The 21805-nt window shown below is 35.5% G+C and overlaps 1 long non-coding RNA gene across 1 annotated transcript; it reads left to right on the top strand.

Moving 5' to 3' along the window:
* The first annotated feature begins 9160 nt into the window (after positions 1 to 9160).
* On the top strand, positions 9161 to 18604 carry LOC120348898. Its single transcript, XR_005572465.1, has 3 exons — positions 9161 to 9257; positions 12563 to 12783; positions 16866 to 18604. It is a non-coding gene; the product is annotated as an uncharacterized LOC120348898 (long non-coding RNA).
* The last annotated feature ends 3201 nt before the right edge of the window (positions 18605 to 21805 follow it).

Below are 21805 nucleotides of genomic sequence, written 5' to 3'. Positions count from 1 at the left end.
TATTTTTCATTTCTTGAAAATTACGTCGGCAAGGTGACGTCCTTCTCTCGCCTGGCATTCGTGGAGGCTGAGAATGAATCAACTGAGTCAGAGCGAATAGAGTGTACTGGTGGAATGCTAGTGTGTAAGGACTTGAAGGAGGGTGGGAGGGTGTAAGAGTCGAATGCTGAAGGTAAAAGACGTATATTCAGTTCAACGAATTCCAGTAGCAATGGAGACTTGGAGACGTGAAGGCTTATTACCAAACGCCAGGCGAGAGAAGGACATCACTTTGCCGACGTAATTTTCAAGGAATGAACAATATTGTAAATTAAATAATAATGCTTTTCTATGTACATTACGGTGATACAAATGAAAGGTTTGTTCACAACTATATTGACTTTTAACAGTTATTTAAAAATCGCCCGATTCACTGCCGGACTCTGTATTAATAGTGTTTATAATAATATAGACTAATTGAATTACATTTCCAGAAAAGTAAGCTTGAGCTCTGGAAGACTGTTGAAATGAAAAATAGTATTCATTTGGCTGAGTAAAAGGACTTCTAAGCTCTCTCTACTACTCAACCTCAAAATGTTCAATATCACTTGACATTTTTCTAATTCCTATGGTATTTTCAACAAAAGTATTGTTTGCTACGTCTTCTCAATGTACCATGCTACGACTACTTCCCAACTATATTATGAGTCGTAATTGTACATTATTTATACATTGGAATCTCATCATGTAATAAATACAAATGTACAATAATCAATCCAAATATAAAGAAAAATAAGATAAGATAATCTTTTTATTCAACACAGTACACTTTATAATATACAGTTGAATAACGTCAGGTCTTAATAAGTAACAATAATAAATACACAATAAAAAGCACACATGGAAGACTAGAGTAGGCCTACCTACAAACTATGCTACCTCCTATCACTAAAATCCTTCACACTGTAGTAGGCTTGTGAAACCAGGAATTTATACACTTTACTCTTGAAAATTTTTATATCAGACAAGGACTGCAGCTCGGTAGGTAAGTCGTTAAACAATTTCGCTCCAATAAAAGAGGGCATTTTCTCGTACAGATGCAGTCGGTGTTGTCTCAAAGACAGTTTATTCCTCCCTCTGGTGTTATAAGTGTGGATATCAGCAATTGTATTCAGATCTGATAAGTGCTTGTGAGTGAAAATTAAGAGTTTGAATATATAAATTGATGGTAGCGTAAGTATATTTAAGTCAACAAAAGCCTGTTTACAATAATCATTGGACTTCAGCCCCGCCAAGTAGCGGATTGCTCTTTTTTGTAGTCTAAATATTTTTAAAAAGTGTAACTCTGCAGTGCTTCCCCACAACTCTATGCCATAAGCCACATGTGAATAGAACAGTGAAAAATATACCATTCTTGAAACTGACATTGGAACAAGTCTCACAATGTTTCTGATAACAAATAAGCCTTTACTGACCTTGTCGATAATAAAATTTACATGCTCATCCCATGCAAGTTTTGAATCAAACTTTGAACCAAGTAATTTTACATACTCTGTATTGCTAATAACATCGTCCCCTATGTACAACTGAGGTTCAAAAGCGTTATGTCTTCGGCTGAAGTCAATGAGACTACTCTTCTTTGAGTTAACTGTGAGGGAAAGTGAGTTGAAAAATTGAACTACTCTATTGCATATCAAGTTACAATTAATCTCCATCTCATTCAAGTTTTTGTGTGAAAAAATTAAAGATGTGTCATCCGCATATAAGGTAAGTTTATTAAGAGGAACAAGTGAACAGATGTCATCTATGTACAGTATAAAGAGAAGTGGTCCCAGAATAGATCCCTGTGGTACCCCTGATGATATTCTGATTAGGTTTGAAGCTGTTTGTCCGTCACTACCATGGATTGAAACATACTGATACCGATCAGAAAGGTAAGATCTTATTAAATCATGCACCTTTCCTCTTAAACCAAGCCTAGTTAACTTTTCCAAAAGCAACTGATGATATACACACTCGAAAGCTTTAGAGAGGTCGAGCATTACTCCAGAAGTGTAGTTGCCACCTTCGATATCTTTTATTATACCTTCAAAAACCTCGATGAGGGCTGTACTAGTTGACCTGTTCTTTACAAATCCATGCTGGTTTGGTGAAATTAGATTATGTTCAGAGAGATAAGTCACCAGTCTAGTAAGAATCACCGTTTTAAAAATCTTTGAAAAAGCTGTCAATAACGAAATAGGTCTATAATTGTTAATGTCATGTTTGCTGCCCTCTTTGAAAAGTGGAAGTACCTTGGCAATCTTCAAAATTTTGGGAAATACCCCGCTTTCGAACATGGAGTTGATAATGCAAACAAGCGGCTGGGCAATCGCCTCACAACAGATCTTTAATACCCTCAACGGGATGTCATCATGTCCTGTGCTACTTTTTGGCTTGAAGTTATTGATTATGCGTGAGATTTCCTCTTCATTTGTAGGTGTTAGAATAAAGTGATCAGGCGGCAAAATATGGGAGCTAGGAACGCTATCAGGAGTACTATTAGATAAGTGTTGTGTTTTCTTCATTTTCTTATTTATTCTTTGAGCAGTAGTCGCAAAGAAGCTATTGAATTCAGCTGCAATTTCCTCTTGGTTAGTCATAAGTACGTTTTCAATATCAAGCGCTAAAGATTCAATTTTCTTTCCAGTACATTTACCTCTAAATTGATTAATTAAATTCCAACTTGTTCTAGATTTATTTGATGACTTTTTTATCATATCTCCATAGTAACGTTTTTTAGCTTCACTTACTAACTGATCGTAATACATTTTTATGTTTTTAATGAGGGATAAATTGAAATTGGGAATAGAATGCGCATTTCCCGTTGCAAATTTAAGCAATAGTCCAATTTGCTTAATTTCTTGTGTTATCCAATGAGTACTACGCGACTTCCTAACTGAGGATAGAGCTTTGGTCATGACAGGGCAATGAATATTGTAGTAGTGGAGGAAGGTGCAATGGAATAACCCGTATTTTCTGTTTGTGTCATTTTCCTCGGTAATGAAATTCCAATTTATTCCAGACAAAACCGCTCTCAAATTGGCCAGATTATGAACACTACAATTACGGAAGGTGGTGCGTGTAACATTCTTTGGTTGGCCCATACGAATATCTTTTGTTAGATGCAATTCAATGGACTGGGCTGTATGATCAGAAAGCCAAGAATCTATGACGTTAATATTCTTATGCATTAATGTAGAGCTGGTGATTATATTATCTATAGCCGTTTTACTGGTTACTGTTATCCTAGTGGGAACTCTGACGTTATATTCCAAATTGAATTGATCCAAAATATTCAAGAAAGTTCTACGTTGTAAAGAGTCAACCAAAAAATCAACATTAAAATCTCCTGCACATATTAATTTAGTTCCAATATTGATCGACAGATATTCTAAAACATTTATAAAATTGTTAAAAAACAAATGTATGTTACCATTAGGAGGCCGGTAAACACCTAGGAGCACGTATGGTTCCTTATTTATATTGAATTTACAACATGCTAGTTCGATGCAACCCTCCTCACAGAGATCACTCACATTTAGTTCAGAAATATTTCGGAGCTGTTTATTGCAGATTATTTTGTGAAAAATTGCAACACCACCCATGCTCTTGTTAACTCTACAATAACAATCAATGAGATGCATATTTTCTATATTGATACAACCCAGTTCATTATTTTTTAGGCCATGCTCAGTCAGTATGAGAAAGTCTGGTTTTTCCAAGTCAATGAATATTTCCAATCTATCTATTTTATTGCTCAACGAACGTATGTTTTGGTGGACAACCTTGACCATCAGAGAAGCTGACTTTGATTTAGACCGAAATTGATTGTTGCAAGTACTACCAATTGGAAAATCATAGAGGTTATACGTAGGCCTATTAGTTGTAAAGCTGACCGAATTATTATATTTTTCAGTCTGACAAGATATGGCATAATCATCCCTATAATTCATGTTAACTGTTTTATTTATATTATTCTCTATTAATTGAGCTCTTTGGTCCTGCCTAACTAATCGTTTAATTTCTCGCTTTCCACAAGCAGAACCGTAATCTAGTTTCGCATAAAGCTATGAAATCCTAAACTTATGGCTGCATCTTTATCATGTGTTTCGTTAATAACATTTTTTTTTGCGACTGCAATCTTTCCTTTTCTATTTAAATGCAGCCCATGCCTTGTGAACTTGTCCCTCTCAAGGTCAGTGATATCAATAATTCGTACATGATTAATTTTGTCACAAAATCTTTTTATTTTACCATTGATTTTTCGTATCTCGCGGTTCACACAGGACCAGTCAGGAAGATCATATCGGATAGGTACGGTGGTAACAAGGACATTTGTGAAATTCATCACATGAAGAAGAGGCAGTAAACCTTTTAGAAAGACTGAAGACTGATTGCCCATATACATCATTACATCATATACATCATTGGCCCCTCCCATAATAATTACATGATCGCTTTTGTTGAGATCCTTACTATCACTCATGATGTTAGTTGCAATCGAATTGAATTTCGCCCCTGGTTTAACTAATCCACTGACTGAATGCTTGAAATCAGATTCAAAGCAATTAACAATGTCACGGCCATGGCTACTCCCAAAAATTTTCACTACTCCCTTGGTACGTTTTCTCCTATCCGCCCTCAGATTCCTCTGATCAATTTCATAATTATTTGCGTGATTTGCGGTAATCTCAGAAGTGGAACAATTAGCCACATCAATCGTCGATCTGTGTGATGATACATGCGACTTAACGTAAGTATCTGACTTGGGTTTTAAAAACTTACATACGTTACTAAGCAATCTTCATCTATACCCAAAAGCATCAAAATGAGAATTTCCCAATAGGCTCTCCTTAAAAAATTTTGCCCTATTTATTCTGCGAAATTTAAATACCTCTTCTATGAAATACAAAGCAAATATCCCACAGTCAAAATTGTTAGTTTGTTGAATACAGGGCAGTTTAATCAGTTCATTAGTATTGAATATAGAGCTCACTTTTCCAATCAATGCTGTGGAAAACCTATCATTATAACTACCCATTGAGTCTAGACTATAAAAACGTTTTTGGGCATTGTCATACAGTAATATGCTCCAATGTGAGCCTGACCATCCGTTATTAGATCCTGCTTGAAGACTATCATTTACGATAAAAACAATAACATTATTCTGCTCAACTATTCTATTCAGAAACGATAAATCCGCTCCTTCATCGTTAATAATCATTGTTGTAACTGCCGGTAAGACTATGTAATTGCCTGGGAAAGATTCAGTAAGGTAATTACAAAAACAATCTATATCAGCATCAGCAAGGAGCTCTGATCTGAGAAAGGCGCTCAATCGGTCGATGAGGGCGCTGCCATGCGACGTTGGAGAAACATTTTCCTCGTTCTTCTGCACTTGCGACTCGGACGATGACATTTCCATGAGACGGATGTCCAGCTCCATTGAACGATTTATAGCGGCGCTCCACTGCTCCTCAAGTACTTCCATCCGCGCTCTCAATCGCTCGTTCTCCCGTTCAAGATCTGTCTGCTTGGAAAGATCGTGTGTGTCTGGTGCTGAAGTCAGTAACACATTATCTTCGTTGTCCTCCACCGAGTCATGCGAGTGCGACCCCGAAACATCCCGCACAATAGACAAATCGTTGTTTGTTATGAGTGAGACAGAACACCCTTTTGCTAAACATCGCCAAACATCACCCTTACTAGTTGAAGCCTTTCTGAACTTGAATCCCTTATACAGAATCGCTGAGTTGCCCTTGGATGTTTTACATGATTTTATTTCTGAGTTCATATTATTTATTAATCGTTCATAGTCTATAGTTACGAAATGGGTGGAATCAACAAGTGTCAATAACACAGCTGACACTCGAACGACAGATAACAAAAACAGGAGATGAGATAATAAGATTCCGTAAATGCTTCAGCTCACTATATACAGTGTACCGCTCCCATAACTATCATTGATAAGCTCTTATCCTTTATCGCCGTTGTGAAAAATGTTCGTAGCAATCCAAACCGTTACACAGTCAGTCAAAGAATCGATAACAAAACTGTACTTATCACAATACACCGGTGGGACCAAAAAGGCGCCAACTTTTTCCCAGCAGCAATAAGTCACTCAAGAAACCCAACCTAACCTCACCGTCGTAACAAACTTTTCACACTACAAAGAGATAAGATGAAAAGTATTTATAATTATTTTGCATCTACAACACAACACAACTTATAGTTTCACTCATAGCAAAAACAACATCAATTTAACTTTAAACTATTTGAAATTGAAAATTAACTCAGAGCCGACGTTAACCACAGTTTCACCTAGCACATCAGGCGTGCCAACCCAAATAAATATAAAAATCTCAGTACCCTTTTAGAAATATTTTATCACAACATGTTTCGGTCATTGATGCCATTTTCAAGTGATATCACTATGAATGGCATAAATGTCCAAAACATGTTGTGATAAAATATTTCTAAAAGGGTACTGAGATTTTTCTTTTTCTTTATATTTATATTACAAGTAGCCCTATACAAAAAAGAGATAAATAATCAATCCCTTTATTGCTCTCAATTTTATGTGATTTTCACTAGATTCCCTGATTAGCCTGCAGGTAGTTATCATTCTAATATACTCATGTTACAAGAATTTATCATTTTAAGAATTGTTGCATGTCCGCAACGTATTTCAAAATTATTGAAACATGAATTTTTGGCTTCTGCCAAGTATTTTAATTTTACAAGAATATGAAACAGAAGGAGTGATCCAGCATAATAAATACTAAAGATTCCAAATAATAAACAGTAGAAAACATACAAGTTTATTGAATATTGAATGAACATTGAGAATTGTGGCACTACATGAGGTGCTTTGTCTACAACTTTGCGCTGTTCTGCTTTGGGTTTGGTGTATCCCACCGCTGAATATTGTGCTGCTATATGGTTGAATAGTGCCCATGTGAATAGAGTCAATGCACAACTGAACCACACGTTTAATCACTGGGACAATTAGAAGCCCCCCCCCATATACTGGCTCTCAGTTCTCAGCAATATCGCTCCACCGGGGTTGCGTAGGTCTTCTGCTCTTGTCCATGAAATCGATTACGAAAAGATTAAGAGTAGCAGGGCACTTCCAATCATCCATGGAGATCTTCTGGATTTGGGTCGGTTGAAGTCAAGGCATCCACCCATGCGCGTGCATGGAAGAGCAACTGAGCGATGAAAATTTTTCCATAGGAGGAAGCTGGAAGGAAGAGTGGATGGAAAAAACTCCTCTCTGCATCTGCTTTGGCTGCACAGTTGGTGTAAATGTGGCTAGATCTTGAACTGCCAAGACGGACGTGGACGGCCCTAACCTCCAAACATAAACAACACAAATAAGCAGACAGCAGTGTTATGATAAGAACAAGCGCCATGTTGTGACGTCATCCGACTGGAGGTTTGGAAGAACTGTTCACAGTGATTCTCTCCCCGTTGCTAATTACATTAGTTGGATAGAAGCATACCACGCAAAAAGTGGTATGAGCAGCAGTGTGACTTATGTGTGTGCCTTATCAGAGCCATAGTTAAAAGGGGTCTGGCAAACGACTCTGCAACGAACATCTATTTATGGGCGAGTTGTTAACTAATGGCTCTGTTAACTATGGGTGACTTTATGTAGCGACTCTGCAACCGGGCATTACAGTTCCGGTCACTTCCACTGTCACTGGTGTGTGCAAATCCAGCTTCAATCGACTTACGTCGTTTTCTTTTCTTTGGTCAATATATTCACAATTTGGAAATTGTGAATATATTGACCAAAGAAAAGAAAAACGACGTAAGTCGATTGAAGCTGGATTTGCACACACCAGTGACAGTGGAAGTGACCGGAACTGTAATGCCCGGTTGCAGAGTCGCTACATAAAGTCACCCATAGTTAACAGAGCCATTAGTTAACAACTCGCCCATAAATAGATGTTCGTTGCAGAGTCGTTTGCCAGACCCCTTTTAACTATGGCTCTGATAAGGCACACACATAAGTCACACTGCTGCTCATACCACTTTTTGCGTGGTATGCTTCTATCCAACTAATGTAATTAGCAACGGGGAGAGAATCACTGTGAACAGTTCTTCCAAACCTCCAGCAGGATGACGTCACAACATGGCGCTTGTTCTTATCATAACACTGCTGTCTGCTTATTTGTGTTGTTTATGTTTGGAGGTTACGAATCAAGATCGTAAACTGCAGACTAATTTGTAATTATTTCAGTTAGTTTGATTTTTGATAGCTAAATGAATGAATTAAGTAAAATAAAATTAGAGGTAGAAGTAAAATAAGTGTATTGTATTGTATGTATTATTGTATAATATTAATTTTTATTTTTTTTTACCAGAATTATTCATTGCCTTCTGGCATTTTGATATATCATGGAAGCAAAGAAGCCAGTTTACAAGATATATTTCTAATGACTCTGCATACGGTGCTTATTATTAAAATTAATAATAATTGATTATTCAAATTTATTAAATTATACAATTTATCAAAAATTGTATTACATCTTCGTTCAAGCTACTCGAATAGTCAATGATATTTTATCCAGTTTATTCACACTTTATCTACAGTTTCAAATAATTAACGTTATTATAATGTCATCAATTATTATGTATGACCATTTTCCTCTGTCTTTTAAAACATGCAAACAAGTCAACATAGCCTTAAAATACACTTGGCGCGAATGTATTTAAATAAAGAGCACTTTTAGTTATTGGTAGCCTCAGATGACGTCATCTGCTTGTAGGTTTTTCGTCTCTGCAACGGAAAAACCTGTTTGTTGGCGCGCTGTTACCTATCGACAGAGCAATAGCTAACAGAACGTCTCTGCAACGAAATTGGCCTGTTAAATAGTTAAGTCCGCACTGTTAACTATGGGCGACGTTATTTGTCGACTCTGCAACCGGGCATAAGAATATTATTTCCATCAGTTGCAATGGGATTATAAATACTCGCCACCAGGCCGTGCTCAGTGGGAACAGTCCAATTGGAGATTATATTTTAACTGTGACTGTTGTGTGGGAATCCAGCCTGTTAAAACAAATTTGTAACTGCCATCTTCATGAATTGCTATTTCTTTAAAATATTATTTATGACATGACACCATAAGTGTGGATGTTGACTGAAGATTAAGGTGAGAGAGCTTACTTGCACATGGTAGTGGGATGGAAGTAAGAGCACTTTTCCATCCCACTACCATGTGCAAGTAAGCTCTCTCACCTTAATCTTCAGTCAACATCCACACTTATGGTGTCATGTCATAATAATATTTTAAAGAAATAGCAATTCATGAAGATGGCAGTTACAAATTTGTTTTAACAGGCTGGATTCCCACACAACAGTCACAGTTAAAATATAATCTCCAATTGGACTGTTCCCACTGAGCACGGCCTGGTGGCGAGTATTTATAATCCCATTGCAACTGATGGAAATAATATTCTTATGCCCGGTTGCAGAGTCGACAAATAACGTCGCCCATAGTTAACAGCGCGGACTTAACTATTTAACAGGCCAATTTCGTTGCAGAGACGTTCTGTTAGCTATTGCTCTGCCGATAGGTAACAGCGCGCCAACAAACAGGTTTTTCCGTTGCAGAGACGAAAAACCTACAAGCAGATGACGTCATCTGAGGCTACCAATAACTAAAAGTGCTCTTTATTTAAATGCCCAAAATCGTGCTTATAAACCCACTATACATTCGCGCCAAGTGTATTTTAAGGTTATGTTGACTTGTTTGCATGTTTTAAAAGACAGAGGAAAATGGTCATACATAATAATTGATGACATAATAACGTTAATTATTTGAAACTGTAGATAAAGTGTGAATAAACTGGATGAAATATCATTGACTATTCGAGTAGCTTGAACGAAGATGTAATACAATTTTTGATAAATTGTATAATTTAATAAATTTGAATAATCAATTATTATTAATTTTAATAATAAGCACCGTATGCAGAGTCATTAGAAATATATCTTGTAAACTGGCTGCTTTGCTTCCAAGATATATCAAAATGCCAGAAGGCAATGAATAATTCTGGTAAAAAAAAATTAAAATTAATATTATACAATAATACATACAATACAATACACTTATTTTACTTCTACCTCTAATTTTATTTTACTTAATTCATTCATTTAGCTATCAAAAATCAAACTAACTGAAATAATTACAAATTAGTCTGCAGTTTACGATCTTGATTCGTAACCTCCAAACATAAACAACACAAATAAGCAGACAGCAGTGTTATGATAAGAACAAGCGCCATGTTGTGACGTCATCCTGCTGGAGGTTTGGAAGAACTGTTCACAGTGATTCTCTACCCGTTGCTAATTACATTAGTTGGATAGAAGCATACCACGCAAAAAGTGGTATGAGCAGCAGTGTGACTTATGTGTGTGCCTTATCAGAGCCATAGTTAAAAGGGGTCTGGCAAACGACTCTGCAACGAACATCTATTTATGGGCGAGTTGTTAACTAATGGCTCTGTTAACTATGGGTGACTTTATGTTGCGACTCTGCAACCGGGCATTACAGTTCCGGTCACTTCCACTGTCACTGGTGTGTGGAAATCCAGCTTCAATCGACTTACGTCGTTTTTCTTTTCTGTGGTCAATATATTCACAATTTTGGAAGTATTATAGTAGTCTAAGCAACAGTTTTATAATGAGGGTCTTTAAAACACGAGTAACGCTAGCTACACACACACATCGATCTTTGTTCGTACGATTTTTTGCCGTCCTTATGAGTTCTATTATATTACACATATGATGTCAAACTGATGATGTTTGTCAAGTTTTGTTTAATCTGATAGTATTCATAAGGACGGCAAAAAATCGAACGTCCAAATTCGATATGTGTGAAACTGGCTATAGATGTAAGTTGAAACACGAGCTAGAGAAGGGAGTGTCTTAAACATTTTACGAGTGCTTTATAGACCGAATAAAACCGTTGCAAACACTTGGGCCGGTTTCCGAGCTCGGGACTTAGCTAAGTTCTAGACTTTAACTGGCTTTGAACTCTGGAGTCAGAAAATTGGCTTTCCGAGTCAGAGCGTTAACGTAGTCGAGGACTTAAATAGACTCTGGAGTTTAGAGATCACGTTAGACCCTGGAGTTCATAATTTCGCTTTCTGAGTGAAGGGCTTATAAGTCCAGGACGTGAATTAGATTCTCGCCTCTTTCCGAGTGAAGGATTTATCAAAAATCGTCCAAACACAATTCAGTTATTGTTTTGGAGTAGATAAAAAGTTCATTTTGTAATAAAATTGTATCAGAATTATGCGTTTTGCTATAATGCCAACAATACAACTCATGTTTACTGCGTTAAAGTCCTGGACTCAAATAAGTCGAAAACTCAATAGACTCCGGAGTTTAGAAGATAAAATCGTGACTCAGAAAGTCAATTTAGACCCGAGCGCTTATTTTAGTCCTGGATTCTGTAAGTCCAGATCTTATATATCCCGAGCTCGGAAACCGGCCCTTATACTATTTATATATAATGCATTTTAATTTTTTAATATTTTTCAGAAGTTATTGTGTTTTTATCAAGATGTAATAGTATATTTCGCACCTAGGGCCGAAAATGAGACTTTTCTGGCTCGAAATCGGTTTTCAAGTCCGAGGCCGTAGGCCGAGGACTAGAAAAGATTGAGAGCCAGAAACACATTTTTGCCCATGGTGAGAACGTTATTTTTCGCCACACAGAAAAATAAACAATATAAATATGAGAATAATTTATTGTTTATTAGGCACTTCCGAAAGCAAAGGAAGGTCATAGCTCTAGCAATCTGAGGTAATCTGAATATCAGGAAATTGTCCAAGTATTTTTATTTTTTATTCTGATTTGTCTAAATAACCTAAAAGATTATGTTCAATTATGTAAGAGGTTGAGTTTATACTTTTTATTCTTCCAATTGACAATAAGATGATTTTATTATAAATGTTTTGATTCTTGAATATAAACACAAATAATGAAAAATTTTTTGATCAGCTGTTTTAGCACTGAAATTTGGCCAATCTGAATGTCAACGTCAACAATGCTTGTTGTCGTTGACTTCGGAAGTTTAGGTTAGAAGTTCTATCCTACTCTGAAAATCGAATTTGAATAATTTATAATATATAAATCTATTCATCCAAATAAAATGATATTATCTTATTGCAGAATACTTATTCAACTCTAGAAGCATAAACTGATTCCGTTTCATAAACCATTTTGTAAACACGTTCACATCAAATCAGAATCAGCTGACTTCAAGGTTATTTTACAGCCCTAGGGCCGTAAAACTTTTACCGGCCTGGTCAGAAAACAGTCATTTTCGGCCTCCATATGACGCACGAAAACCAGCTCATTACATCCAAGTGGGGCGAAAAAGGTCTTTCAAACATTATGGGTACTATATTTATTTTCATTTTATAAATGGAAAAATAGCTGTGTGTACTTATGACCATGTATCAATATTTGTATTTTCGTTCAATGAATGAGATTATTTTGTGTATGATTTGTTTCAGCATGTTTCCGTTGTGCAAGTACGGCGATCAGTGTCTGTTCAAGCACCCCGCCATGCAAGTTCGGAGTGGCTTGCACCCGACGCGACTGCGCCTACCGCCACCCCCCCTCCAAGCTGTCTCTGCCCCTCGCCACCCCCATCCACGTCACTCCAGCCACCACAACGCACTGCCGCTTCTTCCCCAACTGCAACAATGCCGCCTGTCCTTTCTTCCACCCTAAGGTTGGTTCATATTGGCAAAAACCACTCGTCTATTAATAGTAGTTTATCTTAGACTATGTTATAATATTTTCGTCATCGGCTAGTCATTCAATCTCAGCTGTTTCCATGCATGAAATCAAGCCGTTAAACAGCTGTTTGCAGAACAAATAAACATATGATTCTCATTACAGCATACTCTACCAAAGTTAGTAGACAGAAGGTTGGTCACTCATCTATAGTATTTTCGTTGAAATGCAATTGGAGTGGGGGAACTGCAGCCGTGACGTAGGCTGTAGTACAGAGTAGGCAGAATATCACATTCTTGAAAATCATATGGTGTCGTATAGTCAAATTATATAACACGAACATTTTCTGACATGCAAGCTTTCTGTTTCTGCTTTACAATAATTATTAAAACATTTGAATAATACAATCATTTTGCCATATAGAAGCAAAAACCCCACCTCCTAACCTTCCCTTTCAAACCCTTAAGGTTTCTTCATCTTCTAGGTCGTGTTTATATTTTGTAGTTGGCTATACATCAGCTTGTGAATTTCGGCGATGAGATATTTTGATTCTCGTAGAACATGTGCTCGATACCAGCATGTGTTCAGTGCATTTACAATGAATGAAATTCATCGGATTTATCGGGATCGGTTTATCGGTTTATTGCGATGCATTGGTTTATCAAGATTTTTTAAGGGTTAATCTGAAATTATAATAGTATAACATTGTCTACTAACGCTTTTCCAGCTTATTAACTTTTTCGTGTCACGTTTTTAGATTCATGAAAAACTTTCAACTTCATTTTATTCATAAAAGTTGAATGAACTGAAATATTTAACAACATCATTAGAATCGGTGATTCATTCGCTATAAGTATGGATAATTTTAAAGTTCTAGGTCAATCTTGAGGAGATTATACGACGATATATTTGAAGATACAGTGAATAAACTGTATGCTCAGTGTGGTTACTCTAGAACATTTTTACTACACGTGACGTCACGCTGGCGTTCCCCCCACCACTTTGAATCATACACCTGTGAGTGATCAACCTTTTGTCTACTAACGTTGATACTCTACTAAAAATATAGGAAGACATTTCATTTTTTATTTCTTACTGTTTCTTGTGGTCTTCGTTGCGCCACCAAGACATTTTTTGTTAAATTTAGTTTTTTTCTTCTTCTCACCTCAACCTCCTTGACCTCTCCTTTTCTTAAAATTTTCTATGGTACTGATCAACAACTTTGAAGATGAACTCTTATTGGAATCTTATGAAACGATAGAAGTAGATGATATTTTCAACTTTAAGCCTCATGATTATGTTGATAAATTATGTGACAACTTTTTTAATATTTGCCACATGAATATAAGGAGCATGAATCGAAACTTTGATGATTTTGCTTACATTATACAAAACTGTGAAACAAAATTTGATATAATTGTCCTGAGCGAAACCTGGGTTGTTGATAATAACCTTTTCAATTATAATTTAAATGATTATTCGGTTCAAAGCGTTCCGGGTAACTTAAATAAATGTGATGGAATTTGCGTGTTTAGTAAAAATATCTTGAAAATTGAATGTATAAACTATGACATATTGGAATCAAATTCTCTAATACTTGATGTCATACAGAAATCAAATATCAGATTAACTATTGTCGCTATATATCGGTCACCTTCTTCTAATCTAACTATTTTCCTGAATAGTTTGAATGAGTGCATTGATTACCTAAACAAAACTAACAGTCCGAACATAATAATAACTGGCGATATCAACATTTATTTAAACCGAAACACCAACGTAACAAACGAATATTTTAATTTACTTTCTTCAAATGGTTCCAAATCTTTTATAAACAAGACCACGCGTGAGTCAAACGGTTCCCAATCATGTATAGACCACTTTTTCTTTAAAAATAGTTATTTTTCCAGTGATACAACAATTGGCTCGGTAATAAAAACAAGTGTAACTGATCACTATTTAACTTGCATGAATTTGGGCTTGTATGAAAATGTAAAAATGACACAACAAACAACAGATAACAAGGAATTTTTACACTATAATAATCTAATAAAGAATTAAAAAAATTGCAATTGGTCGGATTTGGATGCATTGGTTGACTCGAGTATTGATGACGCGATCGATTACTTCATGAACAGATTAAATACAGAGATAAAAAAGGAAACTTATGTGAAACTAGTACCCCACAAACTGAAACCTCTCAAGCCTTGGATTACAACTGGACTAATTATTTCAATAAGGAAACGTGATCTCATGTACCAAACTCTTAAAAAACAGCCTTTCAACTCCATTCTAAAATCGCAGTATATAAATCATAGAAACATCTTAAATAATATGATTAAACAATGTAAATATGACTTCTAAACTATCGAAATGCAAAGGAAACTAGAAAAAAATATGGGAGTGTATAAATGATTTACTCAACACTAAAAGAGAGACTTGTACGCCTAAGATTGAGTCCGATGTTCTTAATCACCATTTTGCACATGTAGGTGAGTTGTATGCCAATAAACTAATTAATGATAACCCTATACAACATACATTTGTTGATACTACAATTCCATCGTATAGTTCCTTCTTTTTGGCTTATACAGATGATGAGGAAATATTGGCCACAATAAATTCTCTCAAAGGTAATTCTGCTCCTGGAGTGGACAATCTAACAGCTACTTGTCTAAAGAAGATTGCTCCCTCAATTACAAAACCTCTCAAACGTATCATCAACAAATGTTTCGAGGTGGGTCATTTTCCGAGACAGTTCAAAGTTGCCAAAATTGTTCCTATCCATAAATCAGTTGATCCGTCCAACCCTACCAACTACCGTCCTATTAGTCTGATGAATAATTTAGCCAAAGTAATGGAGAAGATAATTAAAAAAAGATTATTGGGCTATCTGAATAAATTCAACATTATTAATGAAAACCAGTATGGATTCCAGCCGGTAATCTACAGAGGATGCCATCACCAGATTATTACAAATTATAACAAAAAACTTTAATAATAAGAAAAAAACGTTGACAGTATTCTTGGATTTAGCCAAGGCATTTGACACTATCTCTAAAAAACGACTTCTGGAAAAAATGGAACACCTGGGGATTAGGGGTATACCACTAATATTATTCAATAGTTACCTGTGAAATCGATCTCAGATACTCAACACAAGCAATATGAAACTCACTGATTTTGGTCTGCCGCAAGGTACTGTCCTATCTCCCATTTTGTTCTTAATCTATATCAATGATCTCCTTAAATTAAATATAAGAAATTGTGATATAATATCATTTGCAGACGACACTGCTCTAACTTTCACTGAAAACTCATGGGATGATGTAAAAATTGCAGCGGAAAGTGGACTCAGATTGGCGTTCTCTTGGCTTAATCAATACATATTAACCCTCAACACAACTAAAAGCGTCTTCATGTTATTTTCACCCAATTCCCTTACTCAACCACGAACAATAGACAGTATAAAAATCCATCGATTAAACTGTAACGACCATAGACTTCTTAGCTGCTGTTCTTGTCAGAAAATTCAAAAAGAAAAAAAGTTAAGTACCTGGGTATCTTGTTGGATCCACACTTAAGGTGGGATAATCAAATTAATAACATGTGTTTCAAACTAAAATTCCTTTTCTACAAATTTCACCAAATTAGACAACTGAGCAATATAAAAATAGCTAAAACTAATCTATTATTCGTATGCTCAATCCGCTTTTCAATATGGCATACGGGCTTGGGGGGGAGCTTTGAATGCATTATTCAAAAACATCTTTTAAAAACTATTCTAGGCAAACCCAGACTTTTTCCAACAAAAGATTTATTCAGGGAGTTCAAGGTTTTAACAGTTCGACAACTTTTCATAAAAAATTTGGTACTATATATTATAAAAAATAAAAATTTATTTGAACCTCGAGAACCTCAGAAGGGGCTGGCTTTGTTCCTACTCTCTCCATAATCTAACTGTAGCCTTGATCTACGTCTTAGCAATTCATTTATTAGGCAGTTATTTTCTGCCGATCCTATATTTCTAGCTTACAATGAGTGATTTACTAAAAATAAACTTTTTGTTTATTGCAGCCGTGTAGATTTGGAACCTACTGTTCCAACAAAAACTGTGCGTTTGATCACACTGTACGACACAGCAAGGACAAACTCAAATGGATACGGCAAGAATAAGTGACAGACTGTGAATCTACTATTAAAAGAAAAAACGTAATACTAAATACTACAATACTATTAGTTTCAAGTGTTTTATTTTTGTGCTGTTTTGTAGTGGAATTCGCATTTTTATAACAATTTCAAATATCACGAACTTGTCGTAGACGTTGTGAAACTGATTGTTCAATATATTTATGTCAATTTCGCTGTTTTAATCTGTGATGTTTTCAGTGATTGAATAATTTAAATTTTAAATTTGAATTAATGATATTATGATGAGTTAATGAAATCTCAAATTGAATGTGAATTAATTCTAATTGAACTGTTCACTTCAGAAACGTGGAATGCATATCACTGTTGAAAGTAATCAATTGATTAAGAAGGAGTTTTCAAGTATTCATTTTTCATTATTATTATTATAATAATTTCATTACCTATTCGAAGTGAATTCCTCAACAAAGTTAAGTAAATAATATCAATTTTTGAAAAAAAGTAAATTAGTTTGAATATAATTCGTGCATGGTCATGGTCTCTTGTTTCTCTTTTTGACATTTTCAAAATGGCTCTTTTTAAAATGTGGAATCTCAGTATTTACCCGGTGGTTGAAAACTCAATTAGCTGAAATTTATTGGTAGATCAAGGAGTGAACAAAGTGATCAGTGAGTATGTACAGAGTGTTTCCGAACTCTCAACCAATATTCCAAGCTAGGGCATTGTTCCTGGATAAGAAACATAACTGAATATAATTTCCAAACTGTTCCAAACTGTGGCCGAATATACGGGAATGAAACTCTGCACAATCATTTATGTTTCATCCCCATACGGTTTCAGCCATTATTTAGAGAAAAATATTAAGTTAAAAATCAAAATGGTGGCTGTTGGCTGTGTGAGTAACTAAGGTCTTTCGAACTGTTTGAAAATATTTAGTTATGTTTCTTACGCAGGTGCAATGCCCTAGAATATTAGTAGGGAGTTCGGAAACACCCTGTATATATTTATTATTACTCTAAATTCTTATTTGAACACATTGTATTTATTATTATTTTAAGCTTTAACCAGTGTAAAGTCACAATAAAGCCATCATAATGAATAATAGTTTAACTATTATCATAATACTAAAAAGGTTTAGTATAGTTTCTTTCATCCACGTCTGTATTTGCTATTAATCTTTCGATTTATCCAATTAGACTGCTTTTTGATCTATTGAAGCTCCTGTTCCTGCAGGGTAAAGTTTTTTATGTGTGTCTATGTAGCTCTATCTCAGGGGTTTTATAGCCGAAAATTAATGCATAGCAATTGATCACAGTTTTGGGTTTCATGATGAAAGCGTTTAGGCTAATAAATTATTTCAATTGTAAGACTAATAGTATTATACATATAAAGTCTCGTTCTGAGTAGTGTATGAACTGAGTAAAACGTTTTTATTTGCATTTTTCGATCTAATTGTTGTAAAACTATTTTGATCTTGTTTATAATTTTTGAGTTTCTTTTATGGATTAGTTATTGAAGTTTGACGAAAAATACTCTTGACTCAATGTTTTTTTTCTAGTCGAATTTATTAAGAAGTTCAAGCTCTTATTTCTCAGTTTATGAGATGAAAAATGTGTAAATCGATGAAATACTTTTGTATATCATGTAAATAAAAAAATGTTGATATATTTTTCGTTCCATCTGATATTACCCTTCCATCTAAATCCAGTAGGTATAATAACTTTCCTTCTCTGTGTTCGTGAGAGTAATGAATATGTATGACAATTTATGGTTTAACAATTAATAGAATCTGGTAATTAAATTGCTTTGATGAAGCTTGTTTCATAATATTTTACTCTAAATCTTTCACTTCTTGCTTTATCTACTTCGTATTTCAACGTCTATGCTTGTCTAAACGTGGACAACTAACAGCATCTTTCAGGAGTCAGGACTGTTTTAATTTTCACATACTATTCAATTCTTATAAAACAGGCCTTTAGCAATGAAAAAAATCCGAGGAAATAGATCCACCAAATAATTCCACCAAAAAGATATCCTCTATGGTGTAATGGGGCCCCAATTTCCCCTTTTACCTTGCCTTTATTGATACTCACCTTTTACTTTATAACTTGTATATTATGTGAATACTCTAATTGAAATTTCACTTTAAATGAAATCATATCGTGGAAGTCAATTGTCAAATTGATTGGATTGATTCAATTCTTATTTATGAAAATTCACATTCAAATGATCTCACTTTAATGATACTAAAGCTAATTCCTCGACTAGGACACGGGAAATCAGCCTCAATAAATGTTATATTAATTGTTATGAATGGACTCTTAATCAGGACCTCCTGGAAGAAAGAACCAATGGGAGAGAATTGGCTACTTTTACATAGATCTGGTTGCACATAAACCTGTTAAATTTTAATCATGATTAAATTCTATGAGAACCAATCAGAGTGGGTTTTTCCTGAGAAGTCTTCTCTGATTGGATCTCGTGACATTTAAAAGTTTACAGACTTTGGTACAAACAGATTTTAGACAAGTGAAACGAGAAGTTAGCGATTGGCTATCAGCATCTACAGATTTCATTCTGTCGAATAATCATCAGAATTCAATTCGTCAATAGGAGCAAAGCATCCTATATACAGTAGAAGCCCATTTATAATTGAGTACCTATACAAAAATTAATATTCAGTGATGGGTTTAAGCTTACAAGACTATCACCCTGCTTCCCACAGTGTCTGTATATCTTGTAACATACACTAGTACAAAACTATTTTTTTTTTCAAATGAATTATCGTTTTATTGAAATTCGCTATCGAAAGGGGTCTACCAAACCCAACATCACCAGATATGTTACAAGTGTGACACATTACCAGTTGAGGGTTAATTCATTATCATCTAGATAAGGCTTTAATCCTTTCAGTAGAAGTTTCTCAGATAATTTTTATATTGCTGGAAGTATGTAGTGAAATTGGCCTGTATGAGGATAAGCCGTGATGTGGCTTTCCAGGTTTAGGCATCATGATGACATCAGCTACCTTCCAGAAACTTGGCACATATTTCAATCGGAATGAAGTATTGAAAAATTTCACAGCTTTACAATATTGCTTTTCTTGGGAGCTTCTGTGGAATCTCTCTACTTATTGAGTCAGAAACTGGCGTTTTTATTCTGTTCAAGTGTTTAATATCATATTCTACCTCTCTTGGCGTTGTTGGAGAGATGACTCCTGCTTCAAGATTCAACCTCCTTATAAAGCCAACTTCAGCAGGGTGAGTAAGAGAAACTCACTTATTTGAAAAACTCCCATGAGGTCGGTTGTGTGGATAGAGCCGATAGAGGAGTTGGAGGAGTCGCATTGACAGGGTAAGTTCTCAAAACTCGCTCTCCCCATCCAATCAGGTCAATCCTCTCCCTTCCCTTCTATTTTGGTTTCAAGACCAATAGGTTCTTTAAAAGATCGTTCAGTTTTGATGCAAAGTGACTTCCGCGCTCGATATGTAATTCCCCCTCTTTTACAGGGCCATCATTCGATTAAGTCGTGGGTTAATTCATTTCAGGAGTATGAAAGTATCACCATAGAGGAAAGATAACGTAAGAAGATATATCATGGTAGCTAAAGGTCGTTTATGTTCCAAATTTCAAGCCGATATTTTATTAACTCGAGCCGATTACTGTCGGTTACTGTCTATTATTGTTACTGTTTTGGCCGGGTGAGAATGTAAGAATGGCACAGGATGAGAGACTGCCAGCGTCACATAATTTGACGTTAAGACGCTTTAGTTCTAAAAAGAGCTACTAGGACTATCGGCAGTGAAATCTGGAACATAAACGCCCCTATACCATGGGATATCTTCTTATGCTATCTTTTCTCATCCTGGAAATTGACATCATCGGATCACCTGAGCTCCGGAAGATGTCTAAAATCTAAGAAGAAATAAACAATTACGCGAACAGAAACTACAAAAAATGTATTCATTGGAAGAATTGAATAAGCCTACAAATTGTATTCAATCTCCAGTTGTTGCACTTAACTCATTCTGGCTGAAAATAATAATAAATTATAATAATAGTATTATTATTATAGATAATTTTATTATTATAGGTTAATGGTTGCACAAAGACTTTTACTTTTCAACGATGATCAAATTACGGTTGAATTCCAAGAGAAACAATCAGAGAAGAGGAAGGCGTCTTTAATCACCAATACCTGAGAAAACTTATACGATTGATTATATTTTAAGATTGCTTTAATCTATGTCTTAACTTACTACTGTCTCAACTACTTAATCACAGTTGAAATTAAACAGGACATAGTTGAAACTTTTGTGCAACCGGCCCAAAGAGTTTGAACAATCTTTCATCTATTATGACTCCTCAATACGCATGAAAATCGCTGATATTTTTTAGTTTAACGCCTTCATGTTCAACCCGATATAATTCACCTTTCCTGTGACCTTTCCGGGCGCTCACAGACTCACCGCTCAGGCGACAAAGAGGTCGTTGTTTCTGGAGACATCTGCTTCACCCAGAGAAAAGGAGAGGAAAGACATCTTCACCGACTCGCGATAATCCGAACAGTGACATCCGACCGCCTCTCAAGGCCGACCACTCAGCCATAAATCATTCGGCATCTCCAAGACGTCAATGTCGTAAAAAGTGTTGTACGAGCATCTTCGCGACTCAAATAACAAGGTAGCCCACTTGCAGTGGGGCCATCCTCTGTGTCTTACGAAATCGAAATCACAAATCGACCAAATGCTAGCTCAAGATCGCTGGAATCCTACGCTTTGTTGGTCAGAGAAACCCGAAAATACCTTGAATGTCATTATTTATGACAATCAACTATTTCCATTATACCGCTTACTTTTGAACCTAGC

This window comes from Nilaparvata lugens, chromosome 11 (assembly GCF_014356525.2).
Source record: "Nilaparvata lugens isolate BPH chromosome 11, ASM1435652v1, whole genome shotgun sequence".
Lineage (NCBI taxonomy): Eukaryota > Metazoa > Arthropoda > Insecta > Hemiptera > Delphacidae > Nilaparvata > Nilaparvata lugens.
Note: the sequence above shows the minus strand (reverse complement) of the source record. Positions and strands in the feature narration are given on the sequence as shown.